This window comes from Mus caroli, unplaced genomic scaffold (assembly GCF_978045245.1).
Source record: "Mus caroli unplaced genomic scaffold, Mus_caroli_1 scaffold_10, whole genome shotgun sequence".
NCBI lineage: Eukaryota > Metazoa > Chordata > Mammalia > Rodentia > Muridae > Mus > Mus caroli.
The window spans coordinates 2,476,454-2,485,000 of record NW_028227265.1 but is presented as its reverse complement, the minus strand read 5'-3'; the positions used below and the strand labels follow the sequence as shown (position 1 = coordinate 2,485,000).

The window sequence follows — 8,547 nt, the reverse complement described above, 5'->3', positions numbered from 1 at the left end:
TTTTTCAGGACAACAGCAGCCAAAATTCCCCACCTTTAAGACCAAAGAGGAGGAGGAAGGTGAAAGCAGAAAAACGAAAGTAGGGGCGTAGACCAGATGGCTGCCTGGAACTCAAGAGACTGTTCAATAAAGATCAGAGGTGAAGGGGTGAAGCAGTTACCTAAATAAAGCAAAAATGAAAAGAGGCAATGGGAGCTGATGATGATCAAGGACAGTTAGTTGTCTTCAACGTTAAACTACTAGACAATTAACCAGGCATGCCAGCTTGCGGGAGACCAACAACAAGCTAAGGTTGAGTGGGTTTAGAAGTTCGTGTTTTCTTCTCCCTTCCTAGCAGCCATTCGATATGGAGTTAAGCCATTCAACCAGGCAAAAATAGAACAAAAACATCAAATTAGCGATGACTTGTAACCAGGCATCATTAAACAGGACGAGAGACGGAGATTTGCCTTTTCTGTCAGGCATGGAGTTAGGAAGACGATGCTGTGTTCATTTACTCATTTGATCACTATTCAGTGAGCACTTGGAGCTACACTGATTAACTCAAACAGAACCTTGCTCTTAAGAAACTTACATTATGAAACAACGTTTTCATTAATGAGCCGGGCATGGTGGATCACGCCTGTAATCTCAGCACTCTGGAGACTGAGGGGGGAAAAGTGATTACTGTGAACTTGACTGTATAGAAGACACCATCTCCAATATGTATTTTATATATTTGTAAATCATTTAATCCAGTCAATAAACTGGTGAGTTAATGAGCCTTACTCCCATCTTATGGCTGAGGAAAAGCAACCTCAAAACTTGTAAGTGTTATGTGTAGTACCCTCTAGTCCTAGACAGACCCACATTTGACCCATGTTTCTCATTACTGAAATACACTTCTCTTTTCCATATATGCATTTTAAGGTCCTGTTTTGTTTTCTTTTGTTTTGTCTTTTTAGAACTGAGACATCTGAATGAATCCTGTGAAGTCTACAGAATGAAGAAACAGAGATAAGAGAAAAGGTTTCTAATATGAGGGATAAAATGGGAGCGGAGTGGGGGTTGTATTATGATACTCACACATGGGTGGGGGGGATTACAAGAAAGAGGAAGTCTGTGGGTGGAAACTATGAACTCAACTTTAAGAATAATTTTGAAGGGCTTCTAGGACACACAGAAGAAATAAACAACAGTCATCAAGAAAGGCAAGAGTAGAACCCTACTGAATGGCCCTGGCCGGAAGGGTAGCTCTGGGCATCAAAAGAAGTGATGGGAGGATTCCATAATAAGAAATAGAAAGAGAAGCCAAAAGAGGACCAAGAAACCATAGGAAGTGGAAGGAGGAATGGAAGGAGAAGTTGGGAGACCCCAGAGTCTCAAGCCTCCCAGCACCTAGGGGAGAAGAGTTTCAGAGTTTTAGAGAAAGAGAGAGAGAAAGAGAGAGAGAGAGAGAGAGAGAGAGAGAGAGAGAGAGAGAGATTCAAACTCTTTAAAGGACCAGACAGGATAAGGACCAAGAGAAACCTGCCATAGAGCTGGGAATGTGACTTACATAAAGCCCTGAGTTCAATCCCCAGCACCTCATGAAACCAGGCATGGTGGAGAATGCCTGTAATCCCAACACTTGGAAAGTGGAGGCAGGAGGATCAGAAGTCCAAGGTCATCCTCAGCTACAAAAAAAAAAAAAAAAAAAAAAAAAGAGCTTGAAGGCCACCCTGGGCTATACAAGACCCTGTTCCGTTTTGTTTCTTAAAACCGTACTTGGGCAAGCAGGGTGGTTCTCACACCATTTAAATACAAGTGTGTGCTTCAGTAATGGAAACAGCAAGCCTGGGTTGCCCATTCAGATACTCTGGCAATAAAAGTGAGGAACAGGCAGAGTGAGGAGTAAGTTTTTATGGAAAGTTCCGGGCTGGGCTGTGTAGTTTAAAACATTATAAATCTCTTCCTGCGTCTCGACTTTTTTTCCATCCCCACTCCCCCTTCACACTTCTCCAGTGATGTGTAAACTTCTCCTGGCTGAGCTAATCCATCATGACAGGACACTGATCCGAGCTTGTCAGTGTGGATCTGAAGCAGGGTGGAAAGAAACATAAGGGTCGATAAACTGTCCTAGCAAGAATTTTCACCAAAAGAAGTACCTTCTAGATTCTTGGTTAGAAAAGAGGGAAGGCCGCAGGAATAAGAAGCTGGCTGTGTTTGTATAGAAGACAGTTGAATGTGTTTGTAGGAGAGGTTCTAGCGTGTAGGGAGAAATTGAAAATGATTTACAATGCTAGGCAAATATAAAGAGAAAGACCACCAGGTCATACCGTGAAAGGCCTGCTTGAGAGGGAACAAGGAAAGCCGAAGAGAGGGAAAGTGAGAAGTCTGTCAATGAGAAACTAAAGACAGAAAAACAGCACTGGAAAGCCATACCGAGGGTGCAAGTAACACAAGACAGAAACAACATCTTTCCGAGCTGTGAAAATGGTTCCATGGGTGTGAGAGCTTGCTGCACAAACATGAGGGTCTGAGTTTGAACCCTCAGCACCCGTGTAAAAAGTCTGGCTTCACTCACCTGTAACTCCACTCTCTTCTGGTCTCCAAAGGCATTGCCCTTACATGTGCATACCCACACAGACACACGTGTACATAGAACACTTACTTTCTTAAAGTAAAACAGAATAACAACTCAATGAATATAAAGCAAAAGGTATTACCAGGAATAAAGAGCATCTCTTTTCATTATAAAAGTTCAATTCCCAGGAGGCTATAACATTATAAAATTGAACACATTTACCTTGAAAATATACAAATAGCAACATATCTGTCTAAGATAACCCCAGAGTCACTGTGGGAGACACTGGCATGTCTCTCTCAATATCTACCATGATGTCCAGTCAAATCAGCTGGGACTCCAACATGGGATTCCAACATGGCTGACGGCCAGGAGCTAGTGGACCCGTAGAGTTCTGTATATTAGCAGCTCCCAGTGGCAATTCAGAATAAAACTACAATTAGCATCTATTTATGCACACATTTTGATAGAAGAACAAGAAAATCAAGGGACTTTTCCTCTGGCGTTCAGAATGGGAGAAGAGGCAGGAGCTCAGGGAAGACAGTCTAATTCTTGACCCGGCTGATACGGACATGAGAGGTCATTATCTTAAAAGCCTGTCTTAGGGTTGCTTATTGTACATCTTTAGAAGGGTTGGAAGAAAGAAGGGAAGGAGAGAGGGAGGAAGGATCAGAGAGGCCTTGGAGGAGGGAAAGATAGAAGTCAAGGCACTGAGGGACATATAGCCTCTGTGTTTGCAATAATGCATGAGCAAGGCTTCCTGGAGACAGAAAGATCTTGAGAAGCCTGGACAAGATGTGCCTGTGAGAAACATGGTCACCTGTGAAAAACATGGTCGTCTGTGAGTCTACAGAGGTGGGAAATAATTGCCAGGAAGATGATACCTTACCCAGGGCGTAACTAAAGTGCCTGGAAGGATGGGTCAGATGGTCCATCGGTGAGGTGGTTTAGAAGATGAGGAACTATAATCCTATTCATCAGTGTGTCTAATTCCCAGCCCCAAAGCCAAGACAGGCATGCTTCGATGTAGCTATTGTTCAGAACAGATGGGGTGCAGTGCAGAGACCAGTGGACACAGAGTAAGCCCAGTGGTGATGCAGGATAAACTAAAAATCTAGACTTTTGAAATTTTTTTCCTGTTTTTTAAATGTTAAAAATTACATCAAGCCGGGCGTGGTGGCGCACGCCTTTAATCCCAGCACTCGGGAGGCAGAGGCAGGCAGATTTCTGAGTTCGAGGCCAGCCTGGTCTACAAAGTGAGTGCCAGGACAGCCAGGGCTACACAGAGAAACCCTGTCTCGAAAAACCAAAAAAAAAAAAAAATTACATCAAGTTGCCAGGCGTGCTGGTGTATGCCTTTAATCCCAGCATGTGGCAGGCGGACACAGGAGAATCTCTGTGAGTTTGAGGTCAGCCTGGTCTACAAAGCAAGTTCTAGGATAGCTGTGGCTACACACGGAGAAACCCTGTCTTGAAAAACAAACAAAGGAATTACATCAAGCTATTAAAAATGTGCTTCCGGGAAATCAAAGCCCGTTCTATGGCCCAGCTGAGACTGTTGGTGTGAGGGTGTTAGGTGACACAGTAGGACTGTCATGGAGAATGCCGCCTTATACTATACATTCTTGGGAGCCACATCAGCAACCAGTTAAAATTTGGGGTGTGACAGAGGAGGAGAGAGCCCAAAACAAAGTCTAGAAGGGCATAACGACCAAAGGACCACAGATGTCATTTCTATGGAAACAGAGAAGCCAAGAGAAACAGGAAAGATACGATGATAGAAAGTTGGGGGCTGTGAAGATGATTCAACCAGAAGTGCTGCCAAGCCAAATGACTTGAGTTCAAACCTTGGGACTCAGATGATAGGTGGAAAAAATCGTCATCCTTTGACCTACACACACACACACACACACCATCACACACAGACACAGAGAGAGACACATACAGACATACAGACACACAAACACAGAGACACACACACAGACATACACACACACATATAGACACACAAACACAGAGACACACAAACACACAGAGACACAGTGCACATGGCATAAACACAAATAAATAAAATATAATGAAAATTAAAAGAGAAAGGAGGAGGAAATGAAGGAGAAAGAGGAAGAAGAGGAGAGAAGGAGAAAGAAGAGGAGGATAAGACAAAGAGGAAGAAGAGGGGAGAAAGAGGAGGAGGAGGAAGAGGAGGAAAGTTTGAAGAAAGTTCTAGAACACAATGGCTTTGGAAAGGTGCTGTTCTTCATTATCACTGGTCTTCCATTACTGTCAGCTCTCTCTCTGTCTCTCTCTCTTTCTCTGTGTCTGTCTGTCTTTCTCTGTTTCCTACCACCACCTCTATGTGTATCTCTCCTCTCTCTCTCTCTCTCTCTCTCTCTCTCTCTCTCTCTCTGTTTGTCTCTGTCTGTCTATCTCTCTATGTTTATTTCCCCACCCCCATTCTGTTCTAACATCCTGCAAGGAACCTAAAGTGTGTGTCAAGCAAAGCTACCCCGAAGCCCTGGAGCCCTGGAGCCGCACTGCTCATCTCTGCTCGGCCCAGTGGCCTCAAAGGTACCAAGCTCATCCACTGAGTCTGCCTGGGTACCTCGGTTGTAGAGTCAGGCCCAGCAGATCATAGCCACCAGCACAGGGCCTACATTCCATCTGCTGGGCCCCATATGGCTGCCTTCCAGGAAGTAGGTACTGGAGCTGAGGAAGCAGAGAACGGGGTAAGGGAGGCTGGTCAACAGTTGAGCAGCTGGAGGGAGGAGGGCTGGCAAACAAACAGCAGACCTCAGGGAAATTAGGCTTTGGCTGAGCAAAGTTCAGCCTTGTTTTCTCAGAAAGCGGAGCTGGGGTGAGCCGGCGGGGGTGGGGGGTGGGGGGAGCAACCGAGCTGAATATCAGCTTCCCAAGCGTGACAGGCTTGGCCACACAACAGTGTCCAGAGCTCTTTGCTATGCCCCTCAGGGAAGACCGGCAGCAGCTCTGGGTGACCAATGAGCTGGGAGATGTGAGAGTGGAGAAAGTGCTTGCCAAACAAGCATGAGGACCCAAGTTCTGATCCCCAGTACCCACTTAAACTATCAGTAACCCCAGTCCTGGCGCAGATAGAGGTGTGAATCCTGCAATCTCAAGGGCCGTCCAGTGTGTAGCTAATCAGGGAGGAGCTTCAGGTGCAGCAGGAGACCCAAAGATGAGGTGAAGATCTTGAAAATGGCTGGAGATGTGGCTCAGCGGTTAGAAGCACCGACTGCTCTTCCAGAGGTCCTGAGTTCAATTCCCACCAACCACATGGTGGCTCACAACCATCTGTAATGGGATCCGATGCACTCTTCTGGTGTGTCTGAAGACAGCTACAGTATATTCATATACATAAAATAAGTAAGTTTAAAAGAAAATGACAGTGCTGGAAGGATGGCTCAGTAGTTAAGAGCACTGGCTGCTCTTCCAGAGGTCCTGAGTTCAATTCCTACCAACCACATGGTGGCTCATAACCATCTGTTATGGGATCTGATGTCCTCTTCTGGTGTGTCTAAAGATAGCAACTGTGTACTCATATACATAAAATAAAACATAAATAAATTTAAAAAATTTTTAAATGATATGTGGCTCAATGATATGTGGATCCTGACAACCTAGGTCTAATTCCTGGGCTGCACAGGTAGGAAAGAACTGATTCCCACAGCCAGACTTGCTGGTCATTGAGGCCCCAGGTCCTCCAGCTTTCCTACTCTCACACTGGGTTTACAGGTTGCAGTCCACCACACATAACTTCTTATGTGGGTACTGGGGGCCTCCTCTTTACACAGCAAGCACTTTACTCAGGGGAGCCATTGCTCTAGCCCCCACCGCTACCCCCACCCCCCTCACCAGCTATGTATCTCCAAGAGCTGTGTGTAGTAGGTCAGGTCAGGCAGATGAGACTCCAGTGAGACAGGACAGCAAGGTCTATTCCCCACAGACTGTGTGCACACTCCACGTCTACAGCTGGCTCTGGTACTAGCCCAGGCCTTAGCTGCCACAGCTTCCCCTCCCCGCCCCCCCCCCCAGGCCCTTTGTTCTTCACTACAGCTGCTCAGCAAATTCCTTGATTTTAAATTATGATCACAGGTTGGAGAGCTACTTAAAATAATCTTGCCAAATGTTCTATCTCTGCATTGATGAATATAATGGAGGAGACATTTCAGGGGGAGGGGGGTGTTGAACATTAAGAATTCACTTTGTTCAGGGGAAAGGGAAAAAAAAAAAAACAGTCGCAGCTTTGGCTTACATCTAAGGATTCTCTCCCTCAGGAAGTTGATTGTGTGCTGACCTTCAGTGAGCCAGTGAGCCCTGTGCCAGCAAAGGTGGGCGAGGGAGCTGTTGGTGCATAGGGCCTGCTGCAGATGCAGGGAGCAAAGGTCGGGGGTGTGTTGGGTTTGTTTAAGCATGAGTCAGAGGAGGAGGGGGGTTGATCCCCGCGGTCTCCGATTTCCAATTTCCTGTGCAAGCCGCTGAACACACAGTGCCCCTTCCCAGCTGGTTTTTTAGGCTGCTGCTCTGTGGAACAAAGGCAGATACTGTATGAGGCCACACACATAAATAACCCAGTCAGACCACGGCTTCCTTTTTCCAAGGGAGACATCTGTGGAATCCGGAATCTGGAAGAAACCAAACTCTAAGAGAGGCAGGGGGGGAAAGCCCACCACTGTCTGGCATGTTGGTCATCTTGAGGCCCTAGGTGTTCCCAGCCCACTTGCTTTTTGTTCCTTAGGCCTGGGCCCTTGGCCAGCCCCAGCAGGCCTGTGGTCAGGGGCTAGCTATTCCTTCAGGACAGCCCCGCAGCTCAGGCTGGAGCCTAGAGGACACAAGAGACTTCTCCTGAGTCAGAACAAGGTTCCTTTTTCACTCCGTGTTCTCCTTGAGCAAGGCTGACCCTGTAAAGGGCCTCCCTCCCATTTTCCTGGGGTTTCCTCAAGGCTTGGGGCCAGAGAAGTATATGAGAGAGACAAACCTCAAGAGAGGATGTTTCTACACCTAAATAACTCCCTGGGAACAAGGAAGCACTTGGTTGAGTGGGCCTCAGGGTTAGGCCAGCCTCTAGCAGGAACCAGGAATCAGAAGGGGACACGTGTCTACTTGTTGCCTTAGAGAGACTTTGTACCAGGGAGCCTTCCATACCACACAGGAAAGCCCCACTCTGAGAGAGGCATTGTCTGTAAAGGGTTTCTCTGCCTGTCTGCCATGGTGCACTTCAAGGCTTCTCACAGATGACTTGTCTGTGTTGTTCTGAATAACATAAAGCTGGCCTATTGAGTCTGGGGGTTGGACTCTGTGCACCCCTTAAAATAACAGATGAAAAGAACCCCTGTTACCTCCTCAGTAGGCTTCACCCAGAAACTCCAGGGCCTTTGTGGTTTAGGGGCAGCAGACTCTAGGGCTAAATGAATCCACAACCCTTCTCCTTTGCTTCGAAAGCAGAAAGAGTCCCTGGCTCTTGTTGGAGCCTCAGTTTTTCTCATCTGTTCAATGGACACAGGTCTGTTCATCTCACTCGTTGATTTCAAGGCTGAGACAAACCTGTTCCCATAGGTAAGCCTCAGTCTTCAGGAGAATGGCTCCTGAAGAGGCAGAAGAAGACAGGGTGGGGGTGTTTGGAAGGAGAAGGCATCTTTCTATGCAGGGGGTTGTGAGTCCTGGTTTACAGGGCTGTCTGCTAACCTATTTCCCTCTGAAGAGGACGTGATCCAGGCCCCAAGGTAGGCTCCACTTGAGAGCCCACTCCCCTCTCTCTTCCTCTTTCTCACAGGACTCTTGGACCCCAAGATCCCTTGAGTACCTGTCTCCTCTAGTGCAAAAACAACTTGGTCTCTGTGCCTTTACCCCCATTTATTCATGTGCCCTGAGAGGGGCAGAAAGGCCAGCTGCCCAGACGGGGAGATTTTATCACTAACATTGTTTGGAATTACTAGTGCTTGACAGTTTAAAGTGTAAAATGCAGTCTGGCCTTGAGCCCAGATTAT

General features: G+C 46.7%; 1 long non-coding RNA gene across 3 annotated transcripts in view; it reads right to left on the bottom strand.

Moving 5' to 3' along the window:
- LOC110300474 (uncharacterized) overlaps positions 1 to 8,547 on the bottom strand; it is a 64,161-nt gene that overhangs the window by 7,026 nt on the left and 48,588 nt on the right. Inside the window, exon 1 of one of the 3 annotated variants that reach the window (XR_015048586.1) lies at positions 5,148 to 5,386. The exons of 1 other annotated variant lie outside the window; for it this stretch is intronic. This is a non-coding gene — a long non-coding RNA (uncharacterized LOC110300474). Of the gene's footprint in view, positions 434 to 5,147; positions 5,387 to 8,547 lie in introns of those variants that run through there. One more of the 3 variants, XR_003837432.2, reaches the window with a different exon arrangement.